The 18,363-nt window shown below is 45.5% G+C and overlaps 1 pseudogene across 1 annotated transcript in view; it reads left to right on the top strand.

The window, feature by feature from the left end:
• LOC144806317 (uncharacterized) overlaps positions 1-16,451 on the top strand; it is a 91,028-nt pseudogene extending 74,577 nt beyond the window's left edge. The window contains exons 2-4 of the transcript XR_013605762.1: positions 8,057-9,780; positions 9,845-9,995; positions 10,259-16,451. The product of XR_013605762.1 is annotated as an uncharacterized LOC144806317 (transcript). The remainder of the gene's footprint in view (positions 1-8,056; positions 9,781-9,844; positions 9,996-10,258) is intronic.
• Positions 16,452-18,363: the final 1,912 nt, after the last annotated feature.

Raw genomic sequence — 18,363 nt, 5'->3', positions numbered from 1 at the left:
TGCCAGCATATTACAGGACTATATTTTAAATTGATAGCTCTGTGGGTTAATGCGTCTCCTGCAGAGAGTCTCCGAGCATTGTTCAGGACTCTATTTTACATGGATAGCTCATTGGGTTAATGCGCCTCCTGCAGAGAGTCTGCCAGCATATTGCAGGACTTCATTTTATATGGATAGCTCAGTTGGTTTATGCGCCTCCTGCTGAGAGTCTGCCAGCATATTACAGGACTCTATTTTATATGGCTAGCTCAGTGGGTTAATGCACCTCCTGCAGAGAGTCTGCCACCATATATTACAGGGCTGTATTTTATATGAATAGTTCAGTGGGTTAATGCGCCTCCTGCAGCGAGCCTGCCAGCATATTACAGGACTGTATTTTATATGGATAGCTCAGTGGGTTAATGCGCCTCCTGCAGAGAGTCTGCCAGCATATTACAGGACTGCATTTTATATGGCTAGCTCAGTGGGTTAATGCACCTCCTGCAGAGAGTCTGCCACCACATATTACAGGGCTGTATTTTATATGAATAGTTCAGTGGGTTAATGCGCCTCCTGCAGAGAGCCTGCCAGCATATTACAGGACTGTATTTTATATGGAACGCTCAGTGGGTTAATGCTACTCCTGCAGAGAGTCTGCCAGCATATTACAAGACTGTATTTTATATGGATAGTTCACTGAGTTAATGCGCCTCCTGCAGAGAGTCTGCCGGCATATTACAGGACTGTATTTAATATGGATAGCTTAGTGCTTTAATGCGTCTCCTGCAGACAGTCTGCCGGCATATTACAGGACTGTATTTTAGATGGTTAGCCCAGTGGGTTAATGTGCCTCCTGCAGACAGCCTGTCAGCATCTTTCCAATGCATTTTAATGCTGGTGTCCGCATCACTGCTTTAAAATGCATTCGACACACATACATAGCTCCCAGATACGATAGAGAGCACATACAATGCTTAAAAAACAGCATTGTGTACCGTAGATAATCTATGCACTGCGCTCTGCAGGGCCTGCGAGACATCAATCCTGCTTGCGATGGCCTTGGAGGACTCGTTATAGTTACCGTCCACGGATATATGGTTTCTTTTCCTGCTGCTTCCTCGGTCAGGTGCCCTCCCCCAGCCTCCCTGAAACAGACATGGGCATGGGAGGGGCTGCTAAATGAGGAAAGTCACTGAATAAGTGTGCTTGCTGTACACACTTAAAATATTCAAATATAGTTTGTGGTGCTGCGGCCTTCCAGCGTAAGACACTCTAGGAGGAAAACGGACTGACTCTGCGCCCACTCAAAAAAAACATAGAAATGCTGCACTCCATTGCTGCATTCCATTTCTGCATTCCATTGCTGCATTCCATTGCTGCTGTCCATTGCTGCTCTCCATTACTGCAGTCCATTGCTGCACTCCCTTACGTCAGTCGTCCATTGCTTCAGTCGTCCATTGCTGCAGGCCATTGCTGCAGTCGTCCATTGCTGCAGTCGTCCATTGCTTCACTCCATTGCTGCAGGCCATTGCTGCAGTCCATTGCTGCACTCCATTGCTGCACTCCATTGCTGCAGTCACCCATTGCTGCAGTCACCCATTGCTGCAGTCGTCTATTCCTGCAGTCCATTGCTGCAGTCCATTGCTGCACTCCCTTACGTCAGTCGTCCATTGCTTCAGTCGTCCATTGCTTCAGTCGTCCATTGCTGCAGTCATCCATTGCTGCAGTCGTCCATTGCTTCACTCCATTGCTGCAGTCCATTGCTGCAGTCCATTGCTGCACTCCCTTACGTCAGTCGTCTATTGCTTCAGTCGTCCATTGCTTCAGTCGTCCATTGCTTCAGTCGTCCATTGCTTCAGTCGTCCATTGCTTCAGTCGTCCATTGCTGCAGTCGTCCATTGCTGCAGTCGTCCATTGCTGCAGTCATCCATTGCTGCAGTCGTCCATTGCTTTACTCCATTGCTGCAGTCCATTGCTGCTCTCCATTACTGCAGTCCATTGCTGCAGTCCATTGCTGCACTCCCTTACGTCAGTCGTCTATTGCTTCAGTCGTCCATTGCTTCAGTCGTCCATTGCTTCAGTCGTCCATTGCTTCAATCGTCCATTGCTGCAGTCCATTGCTGTAGTCGTCCATTGCTGCAGTCGTCCATTGCTGCAGTCATCCATTGCTGCAGTCGTCCATTGCTTCACTCCATTGCTGCAGTCCATTGCTGCAGTCCATTGCTGCACTCCCTTACGTCAGTCGTCTATTGCTTCAGTCGTCCATTGCTTCAGTCGTCCATTGCTTCAGTCGTCCATTGCTTCAGTCGTCCATTGCTGCAGTCCATTGCTGCAGTCGTCCATTGCTGCAGTCGTCCATTGCTGCAGTCATCCATTGCTGCAGTCGTCCATTGCTTTACTCCATTGCTGCAGTCCATTGCTGCTCTCCATTACTGCAGTCCATTGCTGCAGTCCATTGCTGCACTCCCTTACGTCAGTCGTCCATTGCTTCAGTCGTCCATTGCTGCAGTCGTCTATTCCTGCAGTCCATTGCTGCAGTCCATTGCTGCAGTCATCCATTGCTGCAGTCATCCATTGCTGCAGTCATCCATTGCTGCAGTCATCCATTGCTGCAGCCGTCCATTGCTGCAGCCGTCCATTGCTGCAGTCGTCCATTGCTGCAGTCGTCTATTCCTGCAGTCCATTGCTGAAGTCCATTGCTGCACTCCCTTACGTCAGTCGTCCATTGCTTCAGTCGTCCATTGCTGCAGTCCATTGCTTCACTCCATTGCTGCAGTCCATTGTTGCACTCCCTTACGTCAGTCGTCCATTGCTTCAGTCGTCCATTGCTGCAGTCGTCTATTCCTGCAGTCCATTGCTGCAGTCCATTGCTTCACTCCATTGCTTCACTCCATTGTTTCACTCCATTGCTGCAGTCCATTGCTGCTCTCCATTACTGCAGTCCATTGCTGCAGTCCATTGCTGCACTCCCTTACGTCAGTCGTCCATTGCTTCAGTCGTCCATTGCTTCAGTCGTCCATTGCTGCAGTCGTCTATTCCTGCAGTCGTCTATTCCTGCAGTCGTCTATTCCTGCAGTCCATTGCTGCAGTCCATTGCTGCAGTCCATTGCTGCAGTCCATTGCTGCAGTCATCCATTGCTGCAGTCATCCATTGCTGCAGTCATCCATTGCTGCAGTCATCCATTGCTGCAGCCGTCCATTGCCGCAGTCCGATACTGAAGTCCCTTGCTGCAGTCCATTGCTGCAGTCGTCCATTGCTGCAGTCGTCCATTGCTGCAGTCGTCCTTTGCTGCAGTCGTGCATTGCTGCAGTCCACTGCTATACTCCACTGCTGCAGTCCATTGCTGCAGTCCATTGCTTCACTCCATTGCTTCACTCCATTGTTTCACTCCATTGCTGCAGTCCATTGCTGCTCTCCATTACTGCAGTCCATTGCTGCAGTCCATTGCTGCACTCCCTTACGTCAGTCGTCCATTGCTTCAGTCGTCCATTGCTGCAGTCGTCTATTCCTGCAGTCGTCTATTCCTGCAGTCCATTGCTGCAGTCCATTGCTGCAGTCCATTGCTGCAGTCCATTGCTGCAGTCATCCATTGCTGCAGTCATCCATTGCTGCAGTCATCCATTGCTGCAGCCGTCCATTGCCGCAGTCCGATACTGAAGTCCCTTGCTGCAGTCCATTGCTGCAGTCCATTGCTGCAGTCGTCCATTGCTGCAGTCGTCCTTTGCTGCAGTAGTGCATTGCTGCAGTCCACTGCTATACTCCACTGCTGCAGTCCATTGCTGCAGTCCATTGCTGCAGTCCATTGTGGCAGTCCATTGCTTCAGTCGTCCATTGCTGCAGTCCATTGCTGCAGTCCATTGCTGCCTTCCTTTGCAGTAGCCCATTGCTGCAGTCCATTGCTGCAGTCGTCCTTTGCTGCGGTCCATTGCTGCGGTCCATTGCTGCAGTTGTCCATTTCTGCAGTCCATTGCTGCAGTCGTCCATTGCTTCAGTCCATTGCTTCAGTCCATTGCTGCAGTCCATTGCTGCAGTCCATTGCTGCAGTCGTCCATTGCTTCAGTCCATTGCTTCAGTCCATTGCTGCGGTCCATTGCTGCGGTCCATTGCTGCAGTTGTCCATTGCTGCACTCCATTTCTGCAGTCCATTGCTGCGGTCCATTGCTGCGGTCCATTGCTGCGGTCCATTGCTGCGGTCCATTGCTGCGGTCCATTGCTGCAGTACATTGCTGCACTCCATTGCTGCAGTCGTCCATTGCTGCAGTCCATTGCTGCGATCGTCCATTGCTGCGATCGTCCATTGCTGCACTCTATTGCTGCACTCTATTGCTGCACTCTATTGCTGCAGTCCATTGCTGCCTTCCTTTGCTGTAGCCCATTGCTGCAGTCCATTGCTGTAGTTGTCCATTGCTGCAGTCTTTCATTGCTTCACTCCATTGCTGCACTCCATTTTTGCACTCCATTTCTGCAGTCCCTTTCTGCAGTCCATTGCTGCGGTCCATTGCTGCGGTCCATTGCTGCGGTCCATTGCTGCGGTCAATTGCTGCAGTTGTCCATTGCTGCAGTCCATTGCTGCAGTCGTCCATTGCTGCAGTCCTTTCCTGCAGTCCATTGCTGCGGCCACAGCTGCCATGTGGCTTAATCGCGTGAATCCGATCGCTATCACATTTGCGGCGCTTGTGCACTCAACTCCCGGGCTTCTTTTCACGCACTTGAGGTGCCCACTTCTTTTACGCGTCTTTTCACTTTCAGCCCGGCCGCCCTTCAACTCCACCTCCCTCCCTCACCGCAAGATCGTGTGTATTTTCACTTTCAGCCCGCCCTCGCTTCAACTCCCTCCCCCTCCCTCACCGCTAAGCGCGCCTTTGACCATGTTAACTTGTTATCTGAGTTATTCGAATTCCTCTCCAATCGGGTAAAGGCCATATGAATACATCGCAATAATGAATATTTCTTTCATGTTGTTCCAAACAAAATGCAGCTTTTAAAAAGCGCCTGCACAGCCTGAGAACCAGCGCTCGGCGCTACAAAAGAGCAACGTCTGATATGTTTCTACTCACGAGGCTTTGAAATGCATGCAGTGGAACGTCTAGCCTATACGTTGCCATAGTAGCCAGCGGCTGCTTTTCATATTGGCTTTGCCTTTCACAGACTAGAGTTTGGGATTTTATTAAAAGGTCTGACGGTCTGTTATCAGGTGACATCCATTGCGGCTGCTGGAAAACATCCCTCGGTACGTGGTCACATTTCAGCACATACTGTCCTCTGAATGAGTTTGACATTTTTAAGGGCCACTTTAAATCTATTGTCGTTTTTTTTCTTCATTTTGGCACACATGTATGCCTACAATCAATATTCAATGTTCCTTCCTGCCACTGGAATGTGAGAATTTCAAATAATTCATCATTCTTTATCTTTGTTCCATTCTTGAGATAAATTGGTGCTAACTGTGAGCCCAGGCATCGCTTGTAAAATCAGCAACCTTCGTAGTGTCAGGCTCTGCCTACACATTCAACCACCGCTGCAAACAAGCATTAGCATAGCCAATATGTCTCACTTTTGGGACCTTATAAGTATTTAGTTATGCAGCACAGTATCCTTGGTGCAAAAACAGAAACTGTTTAATTGCTAAACACTTATAAGGTCCCAAAAGCGAGACCTATTGGTTGTGCCAATGCTTGTTTATTAACCTAATTGTAGCAGGTAGACGTATAGTGTGCACTCTGTCAACATGTGGACAGGCTAATCTATGCGTTCCTTCTGGTCTAAATGCTGTTATGTTTGGCTTGGTGTACATTGGGAAACCTGGCACGCAGCTGATGCCTTGGGCAATATTTTATTAAAAATCAAGTATTAAAAGAACTGGGGTGGGGATACCTTGTTGGAGATTGAGTGTCTGCTGTGGTGCATTCCTGCAGCGTCACTCAGATCTATGTTACTACATGTGCCCAGGGTCTGCAAATTATTTGCTACTAGAGGTCTGCAGCACTGATTGTGCTACCCACATATGCAGCCTGAAACCATGTCTCAGGCCTTCCACTGCAGTGCCTGTGTGTGTGCAGTTTACTGCCACATCAACTTTACATTTAAAACTACTTGCCAAGCCTTCAAATCTCCTTTCTTTACATATTAGTCGCCCCTAAGGATGGCCCTTGGTAAACCAACACGAGAGTGCTATGTAAGTAAAAGTTGGAACATATACTCTGTGTTTTACATGTCCTGGTAGTGACAAACAGCTAAATTCAGTTTTCACTGCTGTAATGCCGACTTTCATTGGCTAGAACTGGGAATTCCTTAGAATACCTATAAGCTGTAATTCCTGATTGGAAAGGAGTAGCCGTTTCATGTTTCATATTTCATATCTTTGGAATAGTAATGATAAATCCTCTTTACTGGTAAAGACTGATTTAACATTCCTATTTTAAAAATGCTACTTTTAGAAAGTGGACGTTTCTATGCTTGTACTGCTCTTTGTGCCTTATACCCTGTCTCTAATACACGTCTGGGCTAGGTGACCGACCCCTTTGTGCATTCCGTCTAGACAGCCACAGACAGTGCAGGGGTTGGGTGTGATTTAGCACCCATCTGCATCCATCTGTATTCTGATGGGTCTTCCTGGGAAGATGGGAGGAAGGGGCCCACCCTTGCACATCACAGGGTAGTGAACTGGCCCATACAAATTACTGATAACTCCCTTTGGTAGTCTGGAGTGAGTGCTGGGATTGAAAGAGATACTGGTGCACTTCAAAACCACTCTTTGGAGTTTCCCTCAGATCATTGGCACATTTGGACGTAAGTGCTAAGTCTCTGGCCCCGTCAACTCCGTCACTTCTGGATCTACACAGAACCGCTGTCAGAAGAACTGGGGTGCTGCAGAAAAGACTCAATTGGATTGTTTTTGACGAAGAACTGCTTTTCTGTGTGTTGCCCTGTGGAGTGCAGCTCTCTGACTCCTGGAAGGAGAGCTAGACTCTGTCTTCACTCCAAAGTGTGCTCCAAGGGCTTTTTAGCTTGCCTCCTGTTTCTCAAGTGTCAGAGACACAAAGGACTTCCTGCAGTTCTGCTGATGCTGCTGGACTCTCCCTTCCTATCCGTGTCTGAGGTGCCCCCTCCAAGTTCTGGACCTCAGAAGTGGTTTCTACAGCTGAGTCTCTGCCAAATCTGATGTGACGCAGCACGAAGCCCTGCAAAGTTTCTTCCGCTAGATGGCACAAGGCCTCCCCACGCACACTGCACCCCAAGCTCCAAGGTACTGTGTTCAGTGGGCCCAAATGGGTCCCTGCAGTCTTTCTGCGCTCCATTGTAGTCGGCCTGCACTTTGAATTTGCACCGGTCCCTCTTGACCAATCTGAAATAACCTTTTTTAGTGTTACCTGCTTTCAATTGTTTTATTACCTTTTTTTTCTTCAACATTCAATATCGCAGCTTCTACTTGATTGATTTTTATCGTTTTGGACTTGTTTTACTCAGATACATGTTCTCTATATTTCTAAACTGAGTCTTTTTGTGAGGTATTCACTGTGTTGTTGCATGAGTTATTGCACAAACCCTTTAAACATTGCCTTTTAAGCATGCCTGCTCTGTGCCCAGCTACCAGGGGGTGAGCACAGAATAATTTGCAATTGTTTTGTGACTTACCCTGACTAGGATTGCTGGCCCTACTTGGACATGGTGCATACCTCTGCCAACCAGAGACCTGTTTTCTAACCGGTTCCATCTTGCATTATTCGTTAGGCCGTTTGATAATAGGAACCGTTCCCTGGATAAGAAGGGCGGCATCTTGTTGCTGTGGATTTAACATTGTAGTGTCTCTTGGGAGAAGATCTCACTCACTGAACAAGCAACAGTCTCTGGTCTCTTGGTTACTCCTTGAGTCCACACTCCTCAATAGAAGGGGATCACAAAAAGATCGTATGCCCTTACTCTGCCTATTGCATCTTTACATTGAAAGTGGAATCTAGGATTTCTTCAACGCACTTGTCTATATGAACACTTAAATGCATCATTAAATGCCAATGAGTTTTTCTGATGGGTTTTGCATTTAAGCTTAATGATTGTTTCTTTTTCTTAATCTAACAGGTGAAATAAATGCAGTAATGAATGTCAAAAGTAAAGCTATTAAACATCACTGGTGTGGGGAGTGATGTGAAAACAGTGTGCCTCAAAAACTCTTCCCTTGAAGGCTAATGCCTCGCCGAAGTCTTTTTCTACAGCAGAAAACCCAAGATGCCCAATGAGGTCTGTACTTGGCTCTTAGATATCAGCTGATAGACATTGGAGACACAACACACTGACATACTGAAGCAAGTCTAAGGTGCTGATTACGAAGGAAGAGATAACCTGGTATCAGAAAGAACACACATGAGAAAAACCATATGAATTTCTAGAATGTGACAAAACATTTATTAGGCCAAAAAACAGCAAGTGCGACATAAGAAACTTCATACTGGAGAAAAACCAGATAGATGGACTGACTGTGAAAACGTGTTCTTTGCAATGAAAGACCCAGTGCAGCATCAGCGTGTCCACGTAGAGGAGAAACCATATAAATGTACAGAATGTAATAAATTGTTCAGATGGAAGGAGAGTCTAAAGCGGCATCAAATGATCCACACTGGGGAGAAACCGTATGAATGTACAGAATGTGACAAAGCATTTATAACAAATGAAAAGCTAACCCAACATCTGAAAATCCACACTGGGGAGAAACCGTACCAATGTACAGAATGTGACGTGGCATTCATTAGAAAGTCACATCTAATGAAACATCATAAAATCCACACTGGGGAGAAACCATATCAATGTACAGAATGTGACAAAGCATTTATAACAAATGGAGAGCTAAAACAACATCAGAAAATCCACACTGGGGAGAAACCACATCAATGTACAGAATGTGACAAAGCATTTATAACAAATGGAGAGCTAAAACGACATCAAAAACTCCACACTGGAGAGAGACCATATCAATGTACATAATGTTGCCTGACATACACTAGAAAGTCGCATCTAATAAAACATCAGAAAGTCCACACTGGAGAGAAACCATATCAATGTACAGAATGTGACAAGGCATTTATAAGAAATAGAGCTCTAAAGCTACATCAGAAAATCCACACTGCGGAGAAACTGTATGCATGTACAGAATGTGACAAGGCATTTATGACAAATGAAGACCTAAAACAACATCAGAAAATCCACACTGGGGAGAAACCATATAAATGTACAGAATGTGACAAGGCATACAGTAGAAAATACCATTTACTGGAACATCAGAAAACCCACACTGGAGTGAAACCATATCAATGTACAGAATGTGACAAAGCATTTAAAACAAATGGAGGGCTGAAGGGACATCAAAAACTCCACACTGGAGAGAGACCATATCAATGTACCGAATGTGACAAAGCATTTATAACAAATGGAGAGCTGAAGCGACATGAAAAAGTCCACACTGGAGAGAGACCATATCAATGTACCGAATGTGACAAAGCATTCATTAGAAAGTCACACCTAATGGAACATCAGAGAGTCCACACTGGGGAGAAACCATATCAATGTACAGAATGTGACAAAGCATTTACAACAAATGGAGAGCTGAAGGGACATCAAAAAGTCCACACTGGAGAGAGACCATATCAATGTACCGAACGTGACAAAGCATTTATAACAAATGGAGGGCTGAAGCGACATGAAAAAGTCCACACTGGAGAGAGACCATATCAATGTACCGAATGTGACAAAGCATTTATAACAAATGGAGAGCTGAAGCGACATCAAAATGTCCACTCTGGGGAGAAACTGTATGAACGTACAGAATGTGGCAAGGCATTTATAAAATACAAACAGCTAAAGCAACATCAAAAGGTCCACACTGGGGGAGAATCCGTATGAATGCACTGAATGTGGCAAGGCATTTATAACAAATGGAGAGCTGAAGCGACATTAGAAAATCCACATTGGGGAGAAACCATTCAACTGCACTGAATGTGAGAAGGCATTTATTAGAAAGTCACTTGTTATGCAACATCAGATAATCTACACAGGGGAGAAACCCTATGAATGTACATAATAGTACATCAGAAATTCCACACTGGTTAGAAACGATATGGCTGTACTGAATGCGATTTAGCAGTTATTACAAAGCAAAGTTTAAAAATACACCAGAAAGTTCCCACATGAGAGAAACTATATCATTGTACAAAATGTGACAAAGAACTTATACCAAATGGAAAGAGACCATTCAACCTCACTGAATGTGACAAGCTATTCATTATAAAGGGAGATTTAAAACAATATCAAGTCCACTGTGGGGAGAAACCACATGAATTTACAGAATGTGACAAGGCATTCATCACAAAGCAAAATTTAATACAAAATCAAGAAGTTCACACAAGAGAGAAAATGTATGTATTGAATACCACAAAGCATTCATAATAAATGGACAACTGAAGCGATGTCTGAAAATCTACATGGCAAAAAAATCCTATGTATTTAGAGTGTAATAAAGTCTTCCAAGGAAGAATAAGCTAACATCAACAAATCCACACTAGGGAGAAACACTATTAATAAATATAACGTGGCATGGGATTGATTACAAAACAAAATGTAATATATCAGAATGTTCACACAGGACAGAAACTCTATAAATGTATTGAATGTGACCATTGATTCATAAATGGAAAGCTAACGCAGCATCAAAAGTCCACCCTGAAGACTGCACTGATTGTAGCAAGGCATTTGTTAGCAAGGGAGAGCTAAACAACATCAAAGTCCCCACTGGGAAAAATCTATATTAATGTGCGCACTCAAATCAATCAATCGGTATTTATTAAGCACGGCAAATCATCTGTGAGATTCTCAAGCCGCAGGGGAGGAGTTGCTGTCCGGAGGGGCTGATCAGTTGAACAGCCAGATCTTGAGTTCTTTCCAGATTCACTGATGAGTCGGATCTCCAGTGCAGGGGAAGTTCATTCCAGGTCTTTACAGCCAGGTGGGAGAAAGAGCAGCCTCCGTGCCTGGTTTGACACTGGGAACGTGAGCAAGCAAGAGGGAGGTGGAATGCAGGTGTCTGGCGGGCTGGTTAAAGAATAAACTTTGGCTGATGTAGGACGATCCTTCGTTGTGGAGTGCCTTACAAGCATGGGTCGGTATCTTGCCTCTTTTCTAGACTGGGAGCCAGTTGAGTTTACTGAGGTGGGGAGTGATGTGGGTCTGCTTCAGGAGGTTGAGGATTAGTATTGCTGCTGAGTTCTGTATTGTCTGCAGTTGTCTCTGGAAGTTAGTGTTGATTCCTACATACAGAGTTTTTAGGTAGCCAAGCCAGTTAGTCACCAGGGCTTGGGTGATCATTTGTCTGGTGCTGATGGGGAGCTGCAAGATCTAAAGATCTTACAGCACATGTGCATTGTGAGTCATGGCATGGTCTGTAAGGGAGGGGACTGCTGACCACCATGCGTCGCTCCACGGAGATGCCTGGTAACTGAAGATGAGGACTTCCGTCTTGTCTGTGTTCAGTTTTAGGCAGTTGTGCTTCATCCAGTCGGTGATGTTGGCCGGGCACCTATGTAAGTTGTCTCTGGAGTTGGTGAGGTGGGTGTAGAAGATGACTTTCAGTCTGTGTGATCTAATAATGTTGGCTGGGGGTATCATGTTAGTGTAGAAGAAGGTGGGAATAATTGAGGATCCTTGTGGGGTACCACAGATGATGTTCTTGGGCTCAGGAGTAGGGCAGGAGTCTGATTTTCAGAGTTTTTCTGGTGAGGTAGGAGGCGATCCATTTCAGGGCATTTCCTTGGATTCCGATGTGGTGGAGCTTGTCGATCAGGATCTGGTGGGAGACCATGTCAAAGGCAGCCGAGAGGTCGAGGAGGATGGGGCTGTATTTTGACTGAGGTCCAGGTGGGCTTTGATATCATCTGTGGCTGCTATCAGGGCAGTCTCTGTGCTTTGATTGGCATGGAAGCCTGAATGGGAGGAGTCCAGGAGGTTGTTGTGCTCCAGGTGTCTGGTCAGCGTACTCTTGATTGTCCTCTCAAAGACTATGGCCAGGAACGAGAGCAGGGGTATCAGTCAGGAGTTCTTCAGCTGCTCTAGGTCTGCTGAATGTTTTTTAGGAGGGGTTTCACTTCTACATGTTACCACTCTTCTGCAGAGGGGGCCAAGGCGATCGATCTGTTATGTGGGTTTGTGAGCTCTAATCTGATCACCTTGCTCCTGAGGTTAAAGATATGGTGCGGCATGGATCAGCGGGTACCCCAGAGTGCATTGTGTTCATTATAGAGGTGGTGTCTTGTGCAATGAGGGTATCCCAGGAAGTGGCCCGAGGTCAGAGTTAGTGTCAGTGGGTGTGAGGAGGGCGAGGCTGTCACTTGCAGAGAGCTGAGGTTCAAAGTCCCTGTAGATGACCGCGATCTTCTAATGAAAGTAGTCAGCAAGTGTGTAGCACAGATCCTAGGAGGGAGTTATGATATTCTCTGTGGCTGCAGGGTTGCTGAATTCCATGATGGTGAAGTGCTCATTGCTGTGGTTTGATCTGTTCTTTATCCAGCATGTGAGCGCTCTCTTCTTTGAGGAGGTGGTAGTGGTTGATCGATGTCCTGAAGGTGGTGTAGTGCACTGGATCCTTATTGGTACGCTATCTTCTTTCTAGCCAACAACAGTTTCATTTAGAGGTCTGAAGTTCCAGGGTAAAGAAGTTGACACTCTTTGCCGATTCTCTGATCTTGGTCGGGGTGGCATAGTCGGTGATCCAGTCTGTGAAGTTCCTGAGGGCCTGTTTAAGGTCTAGAGCTGTGTCCAGTCAGTTGGCATGGCGAGTGTTTCAGTTCTCATCTGAGAACGTTTTCCAGTTGCGCTGGGTTGTTTGGCTTTGGTTGCCGTAGTATTTTGCCCTGTGATGATGAAGTGGACAATGGAGTTGGTCGGTCCAGGTGAGTTCTGTGACATGGTGGTACTTGATTGGTTCGCTGGAGATGAGGATGGAGTCACGTGTGTGCCCAACGATTTGTGTTGGGTCGATGACGAGTTGGATGAGGCTGATGTTGCTCATGCTTTCTATTAGGTTGGCAGTGCTGACGTCGCTAAGGTCTTCCTTGTGGAAGCTGAGATCTGCTATGAATATGTAGTGTTCAGAGGCAATGGCGAGCTAGGTGATGAAGTAACGGATGGCTTTGCAGATCTCTGGGCGAGTTCCTGGAGAATGTGACAAAGTGTTTTTAATGAAGTATCTGTATGAATGTACAGAAAGTGACAAGGCATTTATTAGAAAGGCACCTCACAGCCAATGTATCATGGGAAAGCCCACCCTGGGGAGAAACCATATAAAGGGCCACGGGTATGCCTAGACGTGGGTCCCGGGCTCACTGTACACTGGATTCAAGATGACTGATGAGGGGTGATACCCTAAACCGGTCCCAGTATGCTTGTTTCTGGTCCAGGGAGGACCTGCCTTGAAAGTTCAAGCTGGACTGTACCCATGAGGAGCAGGGCCAATGATTTGAATATGGTTAAGTCTTAACTGGCTTGGCATGGTGAGCAAAAGAACAATGGATTTAACCCAGATCACTTGACTGGGGGTGAATGTTTGAATTATTCCGAATTCCGTCCATAATTTGTGTGTCTTTTGGTTATGTATATAAGCACAAGACAAATTTTAAACCATCAACACAAGACAAGAGACCTTGTATCAATTTTATCAACTCTATGCCCGCATACGTAGATTGATGTGGTCTACAATGTCACTTATGGGTGTGGTGACGAGATAACACATCCAGTGATGTGTCCTGTTTACAAAGCTGACTCATTGTCACTAAGCAGCATGACAAAGCCCTTTTCCTGTTCCAGAGTCTACTATAATAAACTGTCATGACAAATTCAACAGTGCTGTACCACACTCCTCTACAACTGGACTCCCACCAAATAACATAAAAAACATAAAACTACTGAACTGTACGGACCCATCTGGTGACCAAAGAAACGCAGCGGGGAGAATACGAAGTTAAATCCTCAGTCCTTGAATGGACAGTAGGAGCAATTGATAGGTCAGTGTGTCACCATCTTGAAGACATCGATACTTGGATAGAGGCTATAAAAAAACTGGTCGCTTCGCTTCGCTTGTTTATGAAAGGCTAACTGTTAATTCCACAGTGATCAAGGCTTCAATCGAGCAGGATTTATAAAGCGCGGCTAATCGCCCAATAGGTTATCCAGGCGCTTGCAGGTCCTGTAGGCTTATTCGAACACCCAGGTCTTGAGGGTTGTTGGATGTGGCCCTTTTTGCAGGGTTATCCCCAAACATTTTGCTTCCACCTCCTATTTTTTTCATGATCTGTTGTTCTTGGTTTTAGGACTCTGGGCACTTTACCACTGCTAATCCGTGCATAAGTGCATATGCTCTCTGTGTAAATTGTTAATATGATTGGATCTCCCTGATTGGCAGGTTTGGATTTACTGGTCAGTACCTAGTAAAATGCACTGGGTGTGCCGGTGCTGGTAAATCAAATACTACTAGTGCAGCACTGATTCTGCCACCCACATGAGTAGCCCTAAAAAGATGTCTCAGGCCTGCCACTGCAATGCCTGTGCGCAGTCTGCTAAGTGCCATGTCGCCGTGGCAAGTGCGCACACTTGCCAGGCCCTAACCTTCCCTTTTCTTACATATAGGACACTCTTATGGTTGGCTCAAGGTACCCCCCGGGCAAGGTGTAGTGTATGTGAAAGGTAGGACATGTACTGATGTGTGTAACATGTCCTGATAGTGAAATACTGCCAATTTCGTTTTTCACTATTGAAAGGCTAGCTTGCCCCATAGGACAGAATGAGGAATGCTTTGTAACATTCTTAAGCATATCTTCCCATAGGGATAAGATGGAAAAATAAAATTTAGGCTCTCTGAACTCATATTTTACTAAAGATGGTTTTTAAATTGCGCGTTTGCAAATGCCACTTTTAGAAAGTATTTAGAAAGAAAGAAGATCCCCTAGGTACTACTTTAGAATGCTGCTATTTATATAAGCAGACTTAGTGTCTTGACCATACTGTTCATAGCCAAATTTGACTTTTATCACATACATTTTTTATGTACTTAAATGCTTTTTACAAGTACATATGTCTGAGCGCAACACAATCCGTTTACATCCAATATTTTTAAACAATTAACAGTTGAAGAATAGACATGAATTCTTCAAGCTACAACAATAATGTTACTAAAATTAAATAACATCTAATAATTACACCAACATAATCAGCTACAACAAGCAATCCTGAAGCCTGCTACTTAACGCCTTAGTTAGGACTGCTGTCACAAGGGCAGTTTTTCTGTGGGGCTAAATCTTTAGGTGAAGGCGTCCTCAGAAAACTAGTTAGACATGGACTAGTGAATGTCCCTTTGTGAATGAAAAGGAAAAGTTGTTTGTTATGTCGCTGGATTTTCGTCAGGGCTGGGCACGGTGTAACCTGTTGGTTTAATAGAATGGACAAATAAATATGGGCTCTTTCTCGCTATTGAGACTATTAACTATTGTAGTGGGTGAAGTACCTTTATCAGTAAAGAGACTCAGTCAGGTTTCTCAAGAACTTTAAGGCTGGGCCTGTAGTGGAAAAAACGGGAAGAGACACGGACATCTTGTCTCAGTATTGATTGATATTCGGCCATTAAATATATATTGCTCCAGTAAAACTAAAAAGTGTAGAAACTTACGTTGATTTGGGTTGTTTGTAGATAGTTGGCCTCGAGTCTTTTCAGCAGTCTAACTTTGGAGTGAGTTAGACAGAAACACCACAGTGTTTTAGTTCAACAAAGTGTCGTGGAGATGACCCGTACATTTATATAGTGTTAAGTTAGCATGAGCTTATTAGAAGTTTAAACACCATTTTTCCTTGCCTGCTCTGCTTTGCACATGACATACTCTGCGCTGGTGTTTAGAGAAACGATAGATGCTTTGCTTCACATGAGAATAACTTGTTTTGCTGCATTTCTAGCCTGCTTCGATAGTTTAGTCTGCACAGTATGCGCTGACACCGTCAAGGTTATCTTAGACACTGAGGTTGTTGTTCTAACTGATCAGCGCACGTTCTATCCATCACATGTATGCAGCTGTGGCCACCTCTGAGGTTCGGCACGTTTAATAATGCACTGGGTGGGCATGAATAGACACACTTGGAGAACATTCGTGTGCTGAGAGCTTGAGGAGAATATGATGTGATCCACTCCTGCTGATTACCAGAGGTATGGGGCCACCCATGTAAACCTGTGAGACCTTAATTAGTTATAAAATAACTTGCTATCTAGGGAGGGCGAAATATAGGTATATGTATAACCTGTTTCCCTTTAGCATTATAACATGCTTTCTCCCTTTGTATTTTATGGAGCAGTAACAATGCTGACAACCTTGCTTTTTATAATACGTTTACTTATACTAGCAAAGATGCTGCTCATTAGAACACGTTGTTAGAAATAAACATTTCAAACTTATTTGTGTCTCATTTACTCCTTGTTTTGGACTGATATGATAGTATAATGAAAGAGTGTTCTTGTTTCCACCTTACCTGAGGAATCCTAAGTTTCATGTTCTGGGTTGACTAATCATTGGGGTTTTCACTATAGGACGAAGAACCGATGAGTCACTGATGCTAGTCTGGTAGGGGATGTTAGGTACTAAGGTGAGTTTGGTGTACCCTAATTCACTTAGGTCCTAGGTCTCTATGCACAGTTCTGTATAGGAACGGAATCCCTGCAACATGGCGCCCAACGTTTGGTCGTATATACGAGGCGCTTGAGTAGTGCTACTATCAGTCCTTTTTTCTTCTTCTTTTTTTTAAAAACCTTTATTGCCAATGTCACAACTCACACAGCTTTTGTAGCCTACAACCCGCAGGCCGGCAGCATGACATATCCAAGCATTTAGGTGCGTTAACACAGCCATATTTCCGACAACCAGTGCAGTCCGGTGGCGAATCTGAGGTGTTACCATACTGTATCTTCTGCCTGTGCGTAAACGCATGTTAATATTGTTCAGGTGAAGCTGTGAACTGTCACTAATGCTTAATACTTAATACCACATCCAAGCCTGGCTGCAAATTACCCATTTGGTTCTCCATCATATCTAAATAAGTCCTCTGGCTCTAGCTGTGATCAATCCTCCCAGTCTCAGACTTCCCTCAACCCTCCCCCTATTGATAGTCCACAAGTACGAACATCCGCGCCAGATTCATGTCTTTTGCACATTACACTACTCACATCCCACAGACAAGCACTCCCATTCAATCGAACATGCTCACTGTTCCGCGCCACCGCGACCCACCCATTCTGCAAATGGTTCCCAAATGTCCAGAGGCCGTGTTCTAGCTGGCATAAGTTCCCAATAATTAGTCAGTTGGTCCCTCAGTATGTGACCGATTGGATCCATCTTGCCACTGCAGGAGGAGCTGCTTTCTTCCAATGTAAAGCTACCTGTCGTTTAGCCGGCAGCAGCAGCAAAGCGGTCAGCTTACGAGACCCTCGTGGCATCTCCAGAACAAAACCCAACAGTGCCAGCAATGGACTCGGCCTCAAGTCCACTTCTATAATCCTCCCGATGTATCCTAAGATTTCCTCCCAATAGAGCGCAATATGCCTACACCCCCATGTCAGATGGAAGAAGTTCGCATCGGCAGCTCCACATCTCCAACAATTCGCATCAGCCTGAAGACCCATTCGATGAAGCTGTTTAGGCGTGCGGTAAGTTCTATGCAAAAAGTTAAAATGTATTAGCCTCAGCCTATAATTAGGTTCTCAAGCTGCCAGCAACAAAATGCCCACTGCTTTTCACTAATTGCCGTGCCTGATTCCCTTTCCCACTCAGTACTGGATGTGCACACAAATATTGGTGAGTGCTCCTGTGTGTTCCTGTAAATACGAGTGATCAGTTTTCGAGGAGAGCTATTAGACAATACATCTTCCAGCGCCGGTAACGGGGGAGGCGCCTTCGGGAACTCTGGGTATCTAGCTTTTCATGCGGCCCTCAGCTGGTAATAGAGCAACATGTCCGAGGCCGTCGGTTCCTCCGCTGCGCACATCTGTTGCAGCGTCAGAAATTCATCAGCAGGGTATAAGTCTCCTGCAAGTTTTAAGCCATGATTACGCGCTCTCTCCGTCACCGCTTTGTCCGTTAGAGGTCTCAGCAGAGGATTACCTCCCAGCGGCATCGACGGAGCATAAAGCTCCGACACAACCGCCCTGTGTGCTATTTTCGACCAGGCCCATCTAGTCACTTCGACTGTGTTTATGTCCGATGGGGATTTCTTGTAAGGGTGGTAAGCCGTCGTATTCAGTGGGGTTGGAGAAGCAATGTCAATCTCAATCGCTACATGCGGTTGGTATGGGATGGGGTGCTGCCAAAAATGCA

Source organism: Lissotriton helveticus (genome assembly GCF_964261635.1).
Source record: "Lissotriton helveticus chromosome 1_1 unlocalized genomic scaffold, aLisHel1.1 SUPER_1_unloc_62, whole genome shotgun sequence".
Lineage (NCBI taxonomy): Eukaryota > Metazoa > Chordata > Amphibia > Caudata > Salamandridae > Lissotriton > Lissotriton helveticus.
This window is presented reverse-complemented; position numbering and strand designations above follow the sequence as displayed.